Source organism: Diabrotica virgifera, chromosome 1 (genome assembly GCF_917563875.1).
Source record: "Diabrotica virgifera virgifera chromosome 1, PGI_DIABVI_V3a".
In the NCBI taxonomy this organism is placed as follows: Eukaryota; Metazoa; Arthropoda; class Insecta; order Coleoptera; family Chrysomelidae; genus Diabrotica; species Diabrotica virgifera.
In genome coordinates this window covers 297,318,259-297,331,910 of record NC_065443.1, presented here as the reverse complement: position 1 = coordinate 297,331,910, position 13,652 = coordinate 297,318,259, and the positions used below count along the sequence as shown (strand labels likewise).

General features: G+C 35.5%; 1 protein-coding gene across 1 annotated transcript in view; it reads left to right on the top strand.

Moving 5' to 3' along the window:
• Positions 1-13,267: 13,267 nt before the first annotated feature.
• LOC126885627 (protein turtle) overlaps positions 13,268-13,652 on the top strand; it is a 672,203-nt gene continuing 671,818 nt past the window's right edge. Inside the window, exon 1 of the mRNA XM_050652257.1 lies at positions 13,268-13,540. The gene's annotated coding sequence lies outside the window, so the exon portion shown is untranslated. The remainder of the gene's footprint in view (positions 13,541-13,652) is intronic.

Genomic DNA, 13,652 nt, shown 5'->3' with positions numbered 1-13,652 from the left:
AACACCCTGTATTGATTGTTATAAAGAAAAGAACAACTATGAACTACAACAATCTTGCAGTTGATGCTTTAACAACTGTTGTATAGGTACGTTTATATACTCAAGACAGCCTGGAGTCGAGGCCATTCACCTACATCAGTATTTCTCTCGTGGATTCGAATGAATAGGCAGCATCCACAGCAGCATTTGGCAAATATACCTACTCATAGGTACCTACCTATTAAAGATCTAGCCATAACTGTATAATACATTCAAAAATATAGTGTTTGCGGATTTCAAAGCGGTAATTAATGCAAGTGAAATGAAATCAATTAATTAACATGAAATATTGCTATTTTTGAAATACAATATGCAAATAAGTTGCAAATATTGTTTGTTAGAATAAAAATAATTAACTAAATTATATCAACATATATGTATAGTCACATTATTGCTGTTGATATTATAGAGATCTGCCAAATCGGGACTGTTTGTGGGCTGTATTTGAAAAAAATTGTAAGTCTAACAGGGAGATAAGAACTATTTAACCGAAAACATTACTTTAGATTTAACAGAGATAAAAACATCAACTTTATATTAGGGACACATAGAAATGTTCAAAGAAGTCTAATATCCTTCCAGTATTCTCTTTTTTAATGTTCGCATTATTTCATATTCTTTGTTACTTTGTTCCTTCTTCACAACTTCTTCGTGTGTCATATTATGGTCTACATCCATGGTATACGTACGTACTGTACGATAGCACTAACGCTAGCAATTTATGTAGGTTCGATTTTTTTCAGCGTCCATGTTTCAACGTCATACAATAACGTGAAGAATAGCTTGAATAGCATCGTAATAGACTTGTTCTTAAGGTGAAACAGTAGCGATCAACAGGTAGCCAAAACGCGTTCCAAGATTGCGGCTGTAATTTTGAATATTTTTTCGAGATATTTGGCACACATATTCGTAATATAATAAAGAATGGCGGTACAGAGCCCAATTTGAAAAATATATTAATATGTGGAAATTACTCTGTAATTAAATAAAATATTAAAAAAACGAGCCTGTACCGCCATTAAGAAGAACAAAAAAATACACTTTGTTCAAATAAACTTTTTTATCCGATGCCTAGATTTTATGTCAATTTGGAACTACTAATGAAATAAAAAATTTTAGTAGTTCCAAAATGACACAAAATCTAGGCATCGGATAAAAAAGTTTATTTGAAGAAAGTGTATTTTTTTGTTCTTCTTAATGGCGGTACAGGCTCGTTTTTTTAATATTGTATTTAATTACAGAGTAATTTCCACATATTAATATATTTTTCAAATTGGGCTCTGTACCGCCATTCTTTATTATATTACGAATACGTGTGCCAAATATCTCGAAAAACTATTCAAAATTACAGCCGCAATCTTGGAACGCGTTTTGGCTACCTGTTGCTCGCTACTGTTTCCTCTTAATTATAATGCTATATATCTTGGTTATTAAGTTTTTCACTTTCAAGAAGTCGACTCATCCTATTTATATACAGTTTTTCTTTTAACCATGCGCCAAAGCACTTATAACGTCCTACTTTAAGTATCATATTACTGCATTAAAGATTGCTGAGACTTACCATTGATACTTATTTGTAGCATTTTTAGTGACTTTCATAAATTTGGTTTTGTTTAAATTCATCTTTATTCCACAGATATTGAATGTGATATACATAAATTATATTTGCGAACGCTTTATCGCTCCCTTCAGATGGTATCAGGATAAACAGACGACAAGTAAATAACGTCGCTATGCAGATGACATTGTTTTAGTGACGGATACGGACCATAGTCTCCAGTTACTGTTAAATAGGGTTACTAAGAGTTGTGAAAAAATAAGGATCAAGATTAATACTGCGAAAACCAAACTTTTGAAAATATCAAAAAACCAAAAATTTACTCCTTCCAATATATGTGAACCACCAACAGTTTGAATACATAGAAAAATACAAATATCTTGGCTGTTGGTTCAACAATCAGCTTGATTGTAAACAAGAAGTAAGAGAGAGAATAGAGGTAGCCCGACAAGGTTTATCAAAATGAAAACCTTATTTTGTAACCGTAACATTAATATCGTAGTAACCTTAGATGTCGTTTTCTGCATTGCTACGTATGGTCAATACTATTTTATGGAACAGAGGCCTGGATGCGTAACATAACCATGATTAATAAGATAGAAGTCTTTGGATTCTGGCTTTATAGAAGGATCTTGAAAATAACTTGGACAACCCAAACCGCCAACGAAGATGTCCTAAGGAAAATAGGTACAGATACCAGATTTAATATCAACAAGGTTAGAAAAGTTAGCAACCTCCCAGGCAATCAAACGACGTTTTTATAACGTAGATAACACGTCATAAAAATGACCAATTGACGTGTTTCTATGACGTAGTACTGACGTTGAAAATCACGTGTATTTGTCTCATCGATTTGACGTTATAATTGTGACGATTTTAAAACGTAATCGTATCTACTTTTTTCTGACGTCGAGATCGTGACGATTTTCAAACATGAAATTTGACGATTACATAGGTAACATGAAACCTATAGGCCTACTTCCCATGTGTCGAAGATATACTACCACTTGTTTAAGATCGCTTGTGCGCTAGAAACAACATTGATTCTGGATGATTGTACCAGCCCTCACATTATAGAATTTTCACTAGTTATATATACCTACTTACTGTGTCAAAACTGAAACAACATATATATCAAACTAATAAATAATTTATTAACAAATTATCCAGCATACTTAATATCTTAATTTAACGCTGTCTTAATATCTTCATTTAACGCTTAATTAAAAACAAATAAACATAACCTCAAATAGTTGTCAAGAAGAATTACTGCATTAAACTAACTCACTGAGCAAAAACGCATAAAAATCTCTTAATTAACACGTTTCGTCAACTAAATATCTAAATGAAAAGTCTTATTTTATCACACAAGACACAAACCGCGTAAACAATAAATTATGAGAAATTTCTTATGAACATTTTAGCGTTATACCTAAACGAAATTGTTTGGAGTCAATACAAACAAGCAAGCTCCTCCCAATTCTGTGACGTCAGACTTAGGCTGTCTGAAATTAAAACGTTTCTTAAACGTAATTTTAACGTCATTACTCTTACGTATTTAAAATCGCATGAAATCGAAGACGAGGTCGATGAGGATGCCAGGAACTTCCTGGGAACGCGTTCATGGAAAAGAACAGCGGTAAATCGAAATGATTGGAGAAGCTTATTGAAGGAGGCCAAGGCTCGATTTGGGCTGTAGTGCCATTGGATGGATAAATTTAAAATCGCATACAAAAGACGTCTATATGACGTAATGTTCAAACACGTGTTATATTCAACCAAAAACTGACGTTTCCTCAACGTTATATGACGTCACTTGGTTGCCTGGGCTAGGACACATAATGAGAAGCGAAAAGTACCGCCTCGCGCAACTGATTATCCAGGGGAAGATTAAAGGAAAACGAGGTCATGGCAGGCGCCAGATTTCATGGCTTAAAAATATCAGAGACTGGACCGAACTTGATTCAACATCTTAATTTAGGGCCGGATTGGACAGAGACATATTTGACAGTGTAGTAGGTTGTGATAGTGTATTGGCAGTGTTCATCGACCCCAAAACCCCCCAGTAATCTGCTAACATCAATTTAGTGCCGAAAACGACGTATTCATGTTCAGCAATCCAAAACCTACGAGTAACAAACTCTGGCCCTTAATATACTGCATTTGACATGTTTATGGACTTTTGGATACATTTTATCCATTGTAAAAGCAGTTATAAAAGGTCACAGCACAAAATCCACAAAATATAATACTGAGGTGCTAAAATCTGAAACTGCTAGAGCTAATTACATGAAAATCTTAGACGAAACATTACCAAACATCGGTGAAATTTTAAGTATAGAAGAGCATTGGACTAAATGTAAAGAAGCCATGCACACAGCGGCTGACACTGTATTAAAATCTATCAAGACCAGAAAAAATGAGGATTGGTTCGACGAAGAGTGTAGACATATTAACCAACAAAAAAATGAAGCATATAAGAGACTCCAGCAGTGCAGAACGAGATCAACTCTCAAAGATTATGAAAATCTTAGAAGGGAAGAAAAGAGAATGTTCAGAAGAAAAAAGAAAGAACAATACGAACACGCTCTAAACGAAATTGTTAGCTACCACAATGGAAAAGACATACGAAAATTCTACCAACAGATAAATAGCTGCAGAAAAGACTTCAAACCCAGAATAATAGCCTGTAAAAATAGGGACGACTCTTTAATTAGTAACAAGGAACAGATACTAAACAGATGGGCGCAACATTTTGAAGAACTGCTTAGTGGCAATTATGAAGATGGCGAGATGGAGTATCCCATGCTTCAAATGAATGAAGATGATCGGCAGCCACTCCCCACCGAAGAAGAAATTAGAGAAGCCATCTTAACACTTAAAAATAACAAAGCCCCGGTTCGGATAATTTCCCTGCTGAACTCTTTAAAAACGGCGACAAAAAAGTATATCTACTCAACAAACTATTTTTCAAACTAGTTTGACAATCAGTTTGAATTTTCAACCTTTGACCATTCACCTGTTTGACTTGACTTGAATTATTTGTCAAAAGGATTGACTTGAGTTTGACTTGAAATTAAGTCAAACTCAAGTCAATTTCAAACATTCAAGTCAAACTTGTGCATCTCTAATTCACACACTGTATTTTTGAATTGACCAGTTTGACTCGACTTGAATTATTTGTCAGAAGGATTGACTTGAGTTTGACTTGAAGTTAATTCAAACTCAAGTCAATTTCAAACATTCAAGTCAAACTTGTGCGTCTCTAATTCACACACTGTATTTTTGAATTGACCAGTTTGACTCGACTTGAATTATTTGTCAGAAGGATTGACTTGAGTTTGACTTGAAATTAAGTCAAACTCAAGTCAATTTCAAACATTCAAGTCAAACTTGTGCATATCTAATTCACACACTGTATTTTTGAATAGAGTATACAAGTGTGTGTACGATCGGTATTTATTCTGCACAGGTACGCGTACGCATACAAGTGATGCTTAACAGCTGTGTTGTCTAAAACAAGTTTTTTATCGTCCAAACGGTTACCGGAAGTTTTTCAGATACTTTCAATTTGCATAAGACGTTAGAATCTATTATTAGGACATTTAACTGCAAATTTTACGAAATCTTATATAATGCGGGTACTTATAACTGTATACATGTTTGTTTTTTGAGTGTCATCAAAATAAGACACAAAATTAAGATTTTTAATGCTTAAAGAAAATATTTCTCCTGCGATGTTTGCCTTATACGAGGTATTTCATAATTTGCCTAATGCTACAATGCTATCTTCATTTAAAACAGTAGCCAAGATATATTGGACCTTACTTGAGACCCATATCTACTTAGAATATATCATGCCAGCCATGTCATTTCTGATAGAAGAAGACAAGTCAGAGATTTACCGCCGTAGTTAGCTTAGTATACAAGCTCTTAAGGAGGACTGATCCTGAAAGTCTGCAAGTTGCGAAAGGCTTCATTGTTTGGAAGAAAATTAATTATCAGCGTTACATACAGTGAATAAAGTAGCTTTAGAAGTCTTTATTGACAGCCTTCATTGTAAGGCATATATATTCCTCCTCTTACCTTTTATGAGCCTATATCTCATTCGTTTTTGCAACTTAACTTTGTCGTTTCTTTAACCTTTCTGGAACCGTGCTATAAAAACTTACGCTGCAGGCCGTGCGGGGCAACTATGTTACCCCACTAAAATACTTAAATAATTCATTTAAATTTTACATTATTGTTTGGAAAGTTATATAATAAGGCACTAGTAACTGAAATAATTTGTTTTTATTATTAAAAATATTTACATTTTTTTTATTTTTACCTGTAATTACAATTTGATTTTATTCCTGATTTTTACAGTCAGGGCATAAAAATGTTTTACTTTCTTCTCGATGTATGGTACAAATTGGTTGCATGTACTACATGATATTTGAGTCTTTTTATCACTTGCCCTGGCACAAAAGCTGCATCTTCGACTTGTATATTGTAGAATGTCTCTGGCAGGGGTTTCTGGCACTGTGTGCCCTGAGGAGTTAATTTCAATTTTAGTATAAAATTTAAATTATATTTGATAATTTTTATAAAAAAACGATTTAGTAATATATTTTCTAAGATTACCTGGAGGGATAAAAAAAATTAAAAATATTTTAAAAAATTATAAAGACAAAACCGCATCTGGGGTAACCAAGTTGCCCCGCACGGCCACGGAAAGGTTAAACAGTATTCGGTTTTACCATTGGTAGGTTGCTAACTTTGCCAATCATCCTCCACATTCCATCCCGGCTTGGGACCGGCTGTGGTAGGCGTAGAGGTAACTGATCCACCCCGCAATTACCCCAGGCAGTCTTCAATAATCAAAATAATTAATACGTTCGAAAGTATCTATCTGATGATGATAAACTTCTGCACGAATAACGAACTTCGAATAAACAACACCTTTTTTGACCACAAAGACCAACACAAACATACATTTAATAATACCCGTGGACAAAGATCTATGATAGATTATGTTGTAACTAACAGAGATATACATCCATCAAAAATAATTGACGTAAGATGCCTCAACTCAGCAGATGTAGGTAGTGACCACAGCCTAGTATTATGTAAAATTAGAATCACCATGAAATGCTTCAAACCTAAGAGAGTGGCACCAACACAAACAAAAATCAAAGTCGAAGGACTATGTACGGAATCCACGGAGTACTTATATAGAAAAAGAATATCGGAGAAGATTGCTGATAATGAAATACTAGAAAACGATAACGTCGAGGAAAGCTGGGAAAAACTCAAAAGTAACATAATTAACGCAGCAACAGAATCACTTGGAGAGAGGAAAGTAACGAATACCAATATATCAAAAAAGAAAACCCCATGGTTTCGAGAGGAAGTGAAGATAAAATGTGAAGAAAAGAAGAAAGCCTTTTTACAATACAGAACACAACAAACACAACAGGCATACAACCACTATAAAACAATTAGAAACGAAACAAACACTCTAGTCAGACAAATAAAAAGAGAACACTGGGAGAGTTTCTTAAAACAGATGGAACACGACTTCTACGGAACACAAAAGGAAATATGGAGAATGATCACAGGACAAAGAAAAGAGATGAACGAACTAATGAAAACGAAACACATTCATAAGGAAACTTGGGCAGACTATTTTCGATCTCTGTTTGCTAAAGATAACGATAACGAACCACCAACACCTGAAGTGACAACAAACGAAGAAACAAATATTGAAAAAGCAGAGGCAACGGAAGCATTAAAGAAATTAAAAAATAGAAAATCGCCAGGAGAGGACAGAATATCGAATGAACTCCTAAAGTATGGAGGACAAGACCTGACCAAACAATTATTAAAACTAATCCAAAAAATAATAGAACAAAACAGAATACCACAAGAATGGAGATCAAGCATCCTAATACCTCTCTTCAAAAAGGGAGAAAAATCGGACCCGGAGAATTACAGAGGAATTAATTTATTAAACACAACACTAAAATTAATGACCAAAGTGATAACAAACAAACTGAATAAAATTATAACATTTGCAGAAGAACAACAAGGTTTTAGGTAGGGAAGATCATGCACCGACGCTATATTTATAATGAGGAAGATTCAAGAAAAATCGTTAGAATACAACAAACCGGCATACTTATGTTTTGTGGACCTTAAGAAGGCATTCGACAGGGTCAAATTAAAGGACGTTATCCATTTATTGTACGCAAGAGAGGTACCTCTAAGAATAATTAAAACGATCGAAAATATCTACCAGAACAACACAATAAAAGTAAAAGTAGATGAAAAACTAACTGACCTAATTGAAGCTGGCAATGGGATAAGACAGGGAGATTCCCGGAGTCCTCTGTTGTTCAACCTGATCATGGACGAAATAATAAAAAAAAGTAAGAACAAAAAAAGGATACCAAATGGGAGAAAAACAACTTAAAATAATCTGCTATGCAGACGACGCAATACTAATCTCTCAAAGTGAAGATGACTAACAACGCTGCACCAATTTAATATAACCGCTAGAAAATTTAACATGTTAATTTCCCCAAAATAGACTAAATGCATGGTTATAACAGCAGATCTAATAAGGTGTAAATTAGAGCTGGAGGGTCAAATATTGCCTGAATGAAACAATATGGAAAAGTAAAAACATCGGAAAAGAAGTGAAAGGCAGAATTTACAAAACAGTCATCAGACCAATAATGACATACGCGGCAGAAACACGACCTGATACAGAAAGGACAAAAAGAATGCTAGAAACAGCAGAGATGAAAACATTGCGAAAAATCGATGGTAAGACGATGTGCGATAGAGCTAGAAGTGCAGATATACGAAGGAGATGCAAGGTGGACATTAATAACTGGGTAAAAAGCAGAAGAGTAGAATGGAACGACCACATAAGCCGAATGACAACAAATAGAGTAGTAATGACGGCGAGAGACGGTTCCCTAATATGAAGACGATCAGTAGGAAGACCACGAAAAAGATGGAATGACAACTTACTGGAGGCACATTGAAAAACAGACATTTTTTATTTATTATTTTTTTATTTATTTATTGTTTATACATATGACCTGGCCTCTAGTGACTAATCCAGGTCGTTTTTTGCTGATGGGATTACAGATATTTTTTTATATTTTTAAATTTTTTACTAAACTACTTAATCTATTTTTACAATATACTAATTAATTTGCCATAATCTATTAATTACATTTAACAAATACATTTAACTTATTAAACAATATACATTTGTTAAAATATTTTTGGTACTATCAACTCCCTTCTAAGTTATAAAGACAGTCCCTCTATTTTCAGAAGAGAGTTGGTAGTTTTTTTTTAATTATTATTATAATTGTAAATATCTATTTTTAAATTTATATTTTATTTTATTTATTTTATCTTTATCTTACTCAACTTCATCAGGGTTGGACTATTTGTTGTCTTCTTCTATTATTATAGATTTCTTGTTGTTTTTTAGATATTATTTGTGTTAGATTGTTTAATATTCTGTGTAATATATCTTTTATTTCAATTCTTTCTAATCTTCTTCTCATTTCTCTATGTTCTTCATTTTCTATAGTATTTTCACAATGTAACACTATATTATGTTCTGGTGTACCTAGTTCTCCACATTCACAATATGCATAATCTTTTAAGTTAAATCTTTCCAAATATGTTGGGTACAGTCCATGTCCTGTTAAAAAGTGTACTAATGTTAATTGAAAAACAGACAGAGTAATGTCTATATAAAAAGAAGAAGAAGAAGAAGAAGAAAGTATCTATCTAACAACAACACAATAAAACAATTGGATATGGTAATTGAGTCAATACTCGCAATCTATAGTTTGTATTTTTTATTAGTTGTTATGTAATCGCATACTATTTTACCAGGGCTCCATCGACCCTTGACTAGTTAAGGATTGATGGTAGCATATATATCAAATTATATACCAAGCACTTTTCATCAGATTGGTCGCTCCCAATGATATAATGTCTCATTTTACATGATATGGACTGTTGAGTTCAATACTAAACAGTTGCTTGGCTTTATTGTATGTGATTGAAACCAAGACAAAGTTGTTTTTCATGTTATATATATATGTGTACATGTCTCTCGTTTTGTGTTTTTTAGCTTGTAGTTTGTATAGAGAAGACTTTTTGTACTGGGCCTGATGATGAGTCATATATTGTAAGACTCGAAACCGGTTGCCCCATGATTACATAACAACTAATAAAAAATACAAACTATAGATTGCGAGTATTGACTCAATTACCATATCCAATTGTATAATGGACTCGCATTGGCAACCCTTTCATCATTTAACACAATAAAAGTAAAATTAGAAGAAGCCAGTTAAATCTGGCAATGGGATTCACTTACATCCAAAGATAAGGTGAGATTCCCTGAGCCCTCTATTGTTCTACCTGATAATGGATGAACTAATAAAAAAGTTAGAATTAAAAAATGATACCAAATGGGAGAAAAGCAACTTAAAAAAATCTGTTATGCAGACGACGCAATACTAATTTCTCAAAGTGAAGATGATTATTTACAACGTATTGTCACGGTCCCAGGCCGACCCTGTCAATTCCGGAAGCCTCTGAAGTGGAAGAACTGAATAGGACAAACAGAGCAGCAGGATGCCCGAATGAAACAATATAAAATTTACAAAACAGTCATCAGACCAATAATGACATACGCGGCGGAAACAGACCTAACAGAGAGACAACAAAAAGAGTACTAGAAACAGCGAAGAAGAAGACCCTTAGAAAAATCGATGGTAAGACACTATGGGGCAGAGCTAGAAAGAAGTACAGATATACGAAGGAGATGCAAAGTGGAGAACGTCAAGTATTGGGTAAGAAAAAGAAGAGTAGAATGGAACGATCATATAAGCTGAATGACAACAGAGTAGTAAAGATGACGAGAGATGGTTCCCTAATAGAAAGACAATCAGAGGGAGGTCAACTTACGAAAACTTACTAGAGGCACACTAAAAAACAAATGACATGAAAGGAGCCTCCCTGGGGGACATGAAAGGAGCCTCCAAGTAGATTGTGATCACTTGTGAATACAATCGGGCGTCCCCTGGAAACGAGTAATGTCGGCTAATCCTTTCAACACCGGTGCACCAACAACACAGATGCAATCAGAATCAAAACGGTCTTTATCAATGCCATTTTTGATGACGACCTCAATTAATATTAAAGGATTATCAGCAGATAAAGAAGACCTATTGTCACAGGGGTACTGCAAGCCGCAGACCAAGGATTCGGGGTATAAAGCTTATACTGGAGAGACCACACGACCAATATGGTAGCGCAGTCTTCGTCAGACCAGATATCGACGTAGCTTCCACATCTCTAACAGATCAAAATGACATCGAGATCCTCACAGTGAAGATAAACTCCTGTACAGTAACGTCAAGCTACAAACCACCAAACGCTGACTTTGCTTTTGAGGAACCGAGTAACTTTCAATCACAGCAAATCAAATTCGTACTGGGTGACTTCAATTGTCACAGTGTCGCATGGGGTTATAACGAAACAGATCCCGATGGCGAAGAACTAGAAAAATGGACTGAAAGCATGAACCTAAAACTTATTCACGATCCAAAGCAGCCTGCATCGTTCAATAGCGGAAGATGGCGCAGAGGTTACAACCCAGGCAATATATTTGTCAGCAACAGAATTGGAGACCAGGTGACAAAAATCGTTGGAAGCGCCCTGCCAAAGACACAGCACAGACCAATAATTTGTCTTTCCAACGCGGCAATCAGATACGAAATTATTCCTTTCAAGAGAAGGTTCAACTTTACTAAAGCAAAATGAGAAAAATTCTCTGAAGCATTGGATCAAGAAGTTTCCCAACTAGAACCTTGCCCTGATTCATACGATAAATTTGTAGAAATCATACAGCAAGTATCACGGAAATTTATCCCTAGAGGTTGTCGAACTGAGTACATAGCGGGGTTCAATGATGAATCTAAACCCCTACTTAAAAGATATGAACAGCTAGATGAAGAAGACCCTTTCTCGGAAGCAACAATACAGAATGAGGAAAAAATGTTACATGCGATATCCGTCAACAGAACGGAAAGGTGGTGCAAGCTGGTCACGAGTCTGGACATGAAACAAAACAGCAGACGTGCCTAGAAGCTGATTCGGAATCTTGGCAACGATCCCGCTGCACCGGCAGTCAACATGACAGAAGTCACACCCGATCAGATAGCCCATCATCTTCTAATGAATGGTAAGACGACATCAAGAAAGAATAAGGTGAGAGCTCAACGGAATATCGACGAAGAAAGAGATGTTCTAGGTACCTCTTTTTGTCTAGAGGAGATGAGAGGCACGATCCACAAAATGAAAGATAATAAAGCGGGTGGCCTGGACGACATACGAACAGAACAAATAAAGAACTTTGGACTAAAAACCGTAGAGTGGCTCGTAAAAATGATGAATTGCTGCATCCGTACACTACAAATCCCCAAAATCTGGAGGAAAGCTAGAGTGGTAGCCCTCTTAAAACCAGGGAAGGATCCTGCGGATACAAAGAGTTTTAAACCTGTCTCTCTTTTGTGCCACCTTTTCAAGGCATTTGAAAGAATGATACTGAACCGGATTACTGAATATGTGTAGACTAAAATTATTCCAGAACAAGCAGGATTCAGACCCGGGAAGTTCTGTTGCAGTCAAATTCTTAATCTCACCCAACATATTGAAGATGGTTTTGAACGGAAAGAAATAAAAGGAGTAGCGTTCATAGACCTAACTGCCGCCGATGACACAGTTAACCATCAACGACTACTCGCAAAATTCTACGAAACTACAAAGGATTTCCGACTAACAAGGTTAGTGAAATGTGTCCTCCAGAATAGACGCTTCTACGTAACGCTCCAGTCCAAGAACAGTCGGTGGAGGGACCAAAAAAGTCGGTGGGCTACCACAGGGAAGTGTCCTCGCGTCGATTCTATACAACATACACCAACGACCAACCCATACACCAACAAACAAGGCAATTTATTTACGCTGATGATACAGCTATGGCAGCTCAGACAAGAACCTTCAATGAAGTCGAAGTGAAACTGACAGATGCCCTGGGAGACTTAGCTCTATACTACGATAAAAACCATCTAAAACCCAATCCCACAAAAACCCAGGTATATGCTTTCCACCTTAGAAACAAGCATGTCCGAAGGCCGCTGGAGGCGGAATGGCGTGGTCAGATGCTGGAACACAACGAGACGCCAAAATACCTTGGCGTCCGTTTGGATAGAACTCTGTCTTACCGATACCACTGTCAAGATGTCAAGAATAAAGTAAGTGCCAGAAAATATAATTAAACACTTCATTAATTTACAAAAAAAATAACCACTTATCCACTTATTATAACCATTTATTATAACATTAAGTTTTTTATTAAATTTAGTGACTTTAATAAGAAAATAAATCCATATCTTTTCCGTTAAAAAATTACTTCTATTAAACAATAATTATGGGTAAATGTTATATATTATGCTTTTTTATTAAATCCCTGTCCTGCCGTTCCTTGAGAAGGTCTAAGGTCCATCGCCCATCCTTAAGACCACCCTGTAACGTCTCTAGTACGCAAGACAACATTCAAACCGTCTGTAGTATAGATTGGACAGGGCGTTTGTTGTACGCTCCAACCGATCTCAGTGGCCTGGGTATCCAAAACATTCGATAAACTTCAGCGAGGTAAATCTCAAATACCATCGCATCGGCTGAAGATCGTCAATTTTTTCGAAATAATTACCGTAAGAACTGTCAAATTTCATAACATTGAATGAGAAAGTGATTGTGGAGTGTTTGTGATTGAGGTTGTTTATTGTTTTGGGTTTTAAGTTTCGTATTTTTGCTGTGATTTGGATTTTCTTGTGGCGGAGGACTGCTTTGAAGGTAAGTTGCCTTTTTCAGTTCTTGCCTTTCTTGATTCATGTGTACTTGAACCTGTATTGATATTTGCGAATATTTCTGATGTAAAACTTGCATTTAAACATGTTCGAGGCAT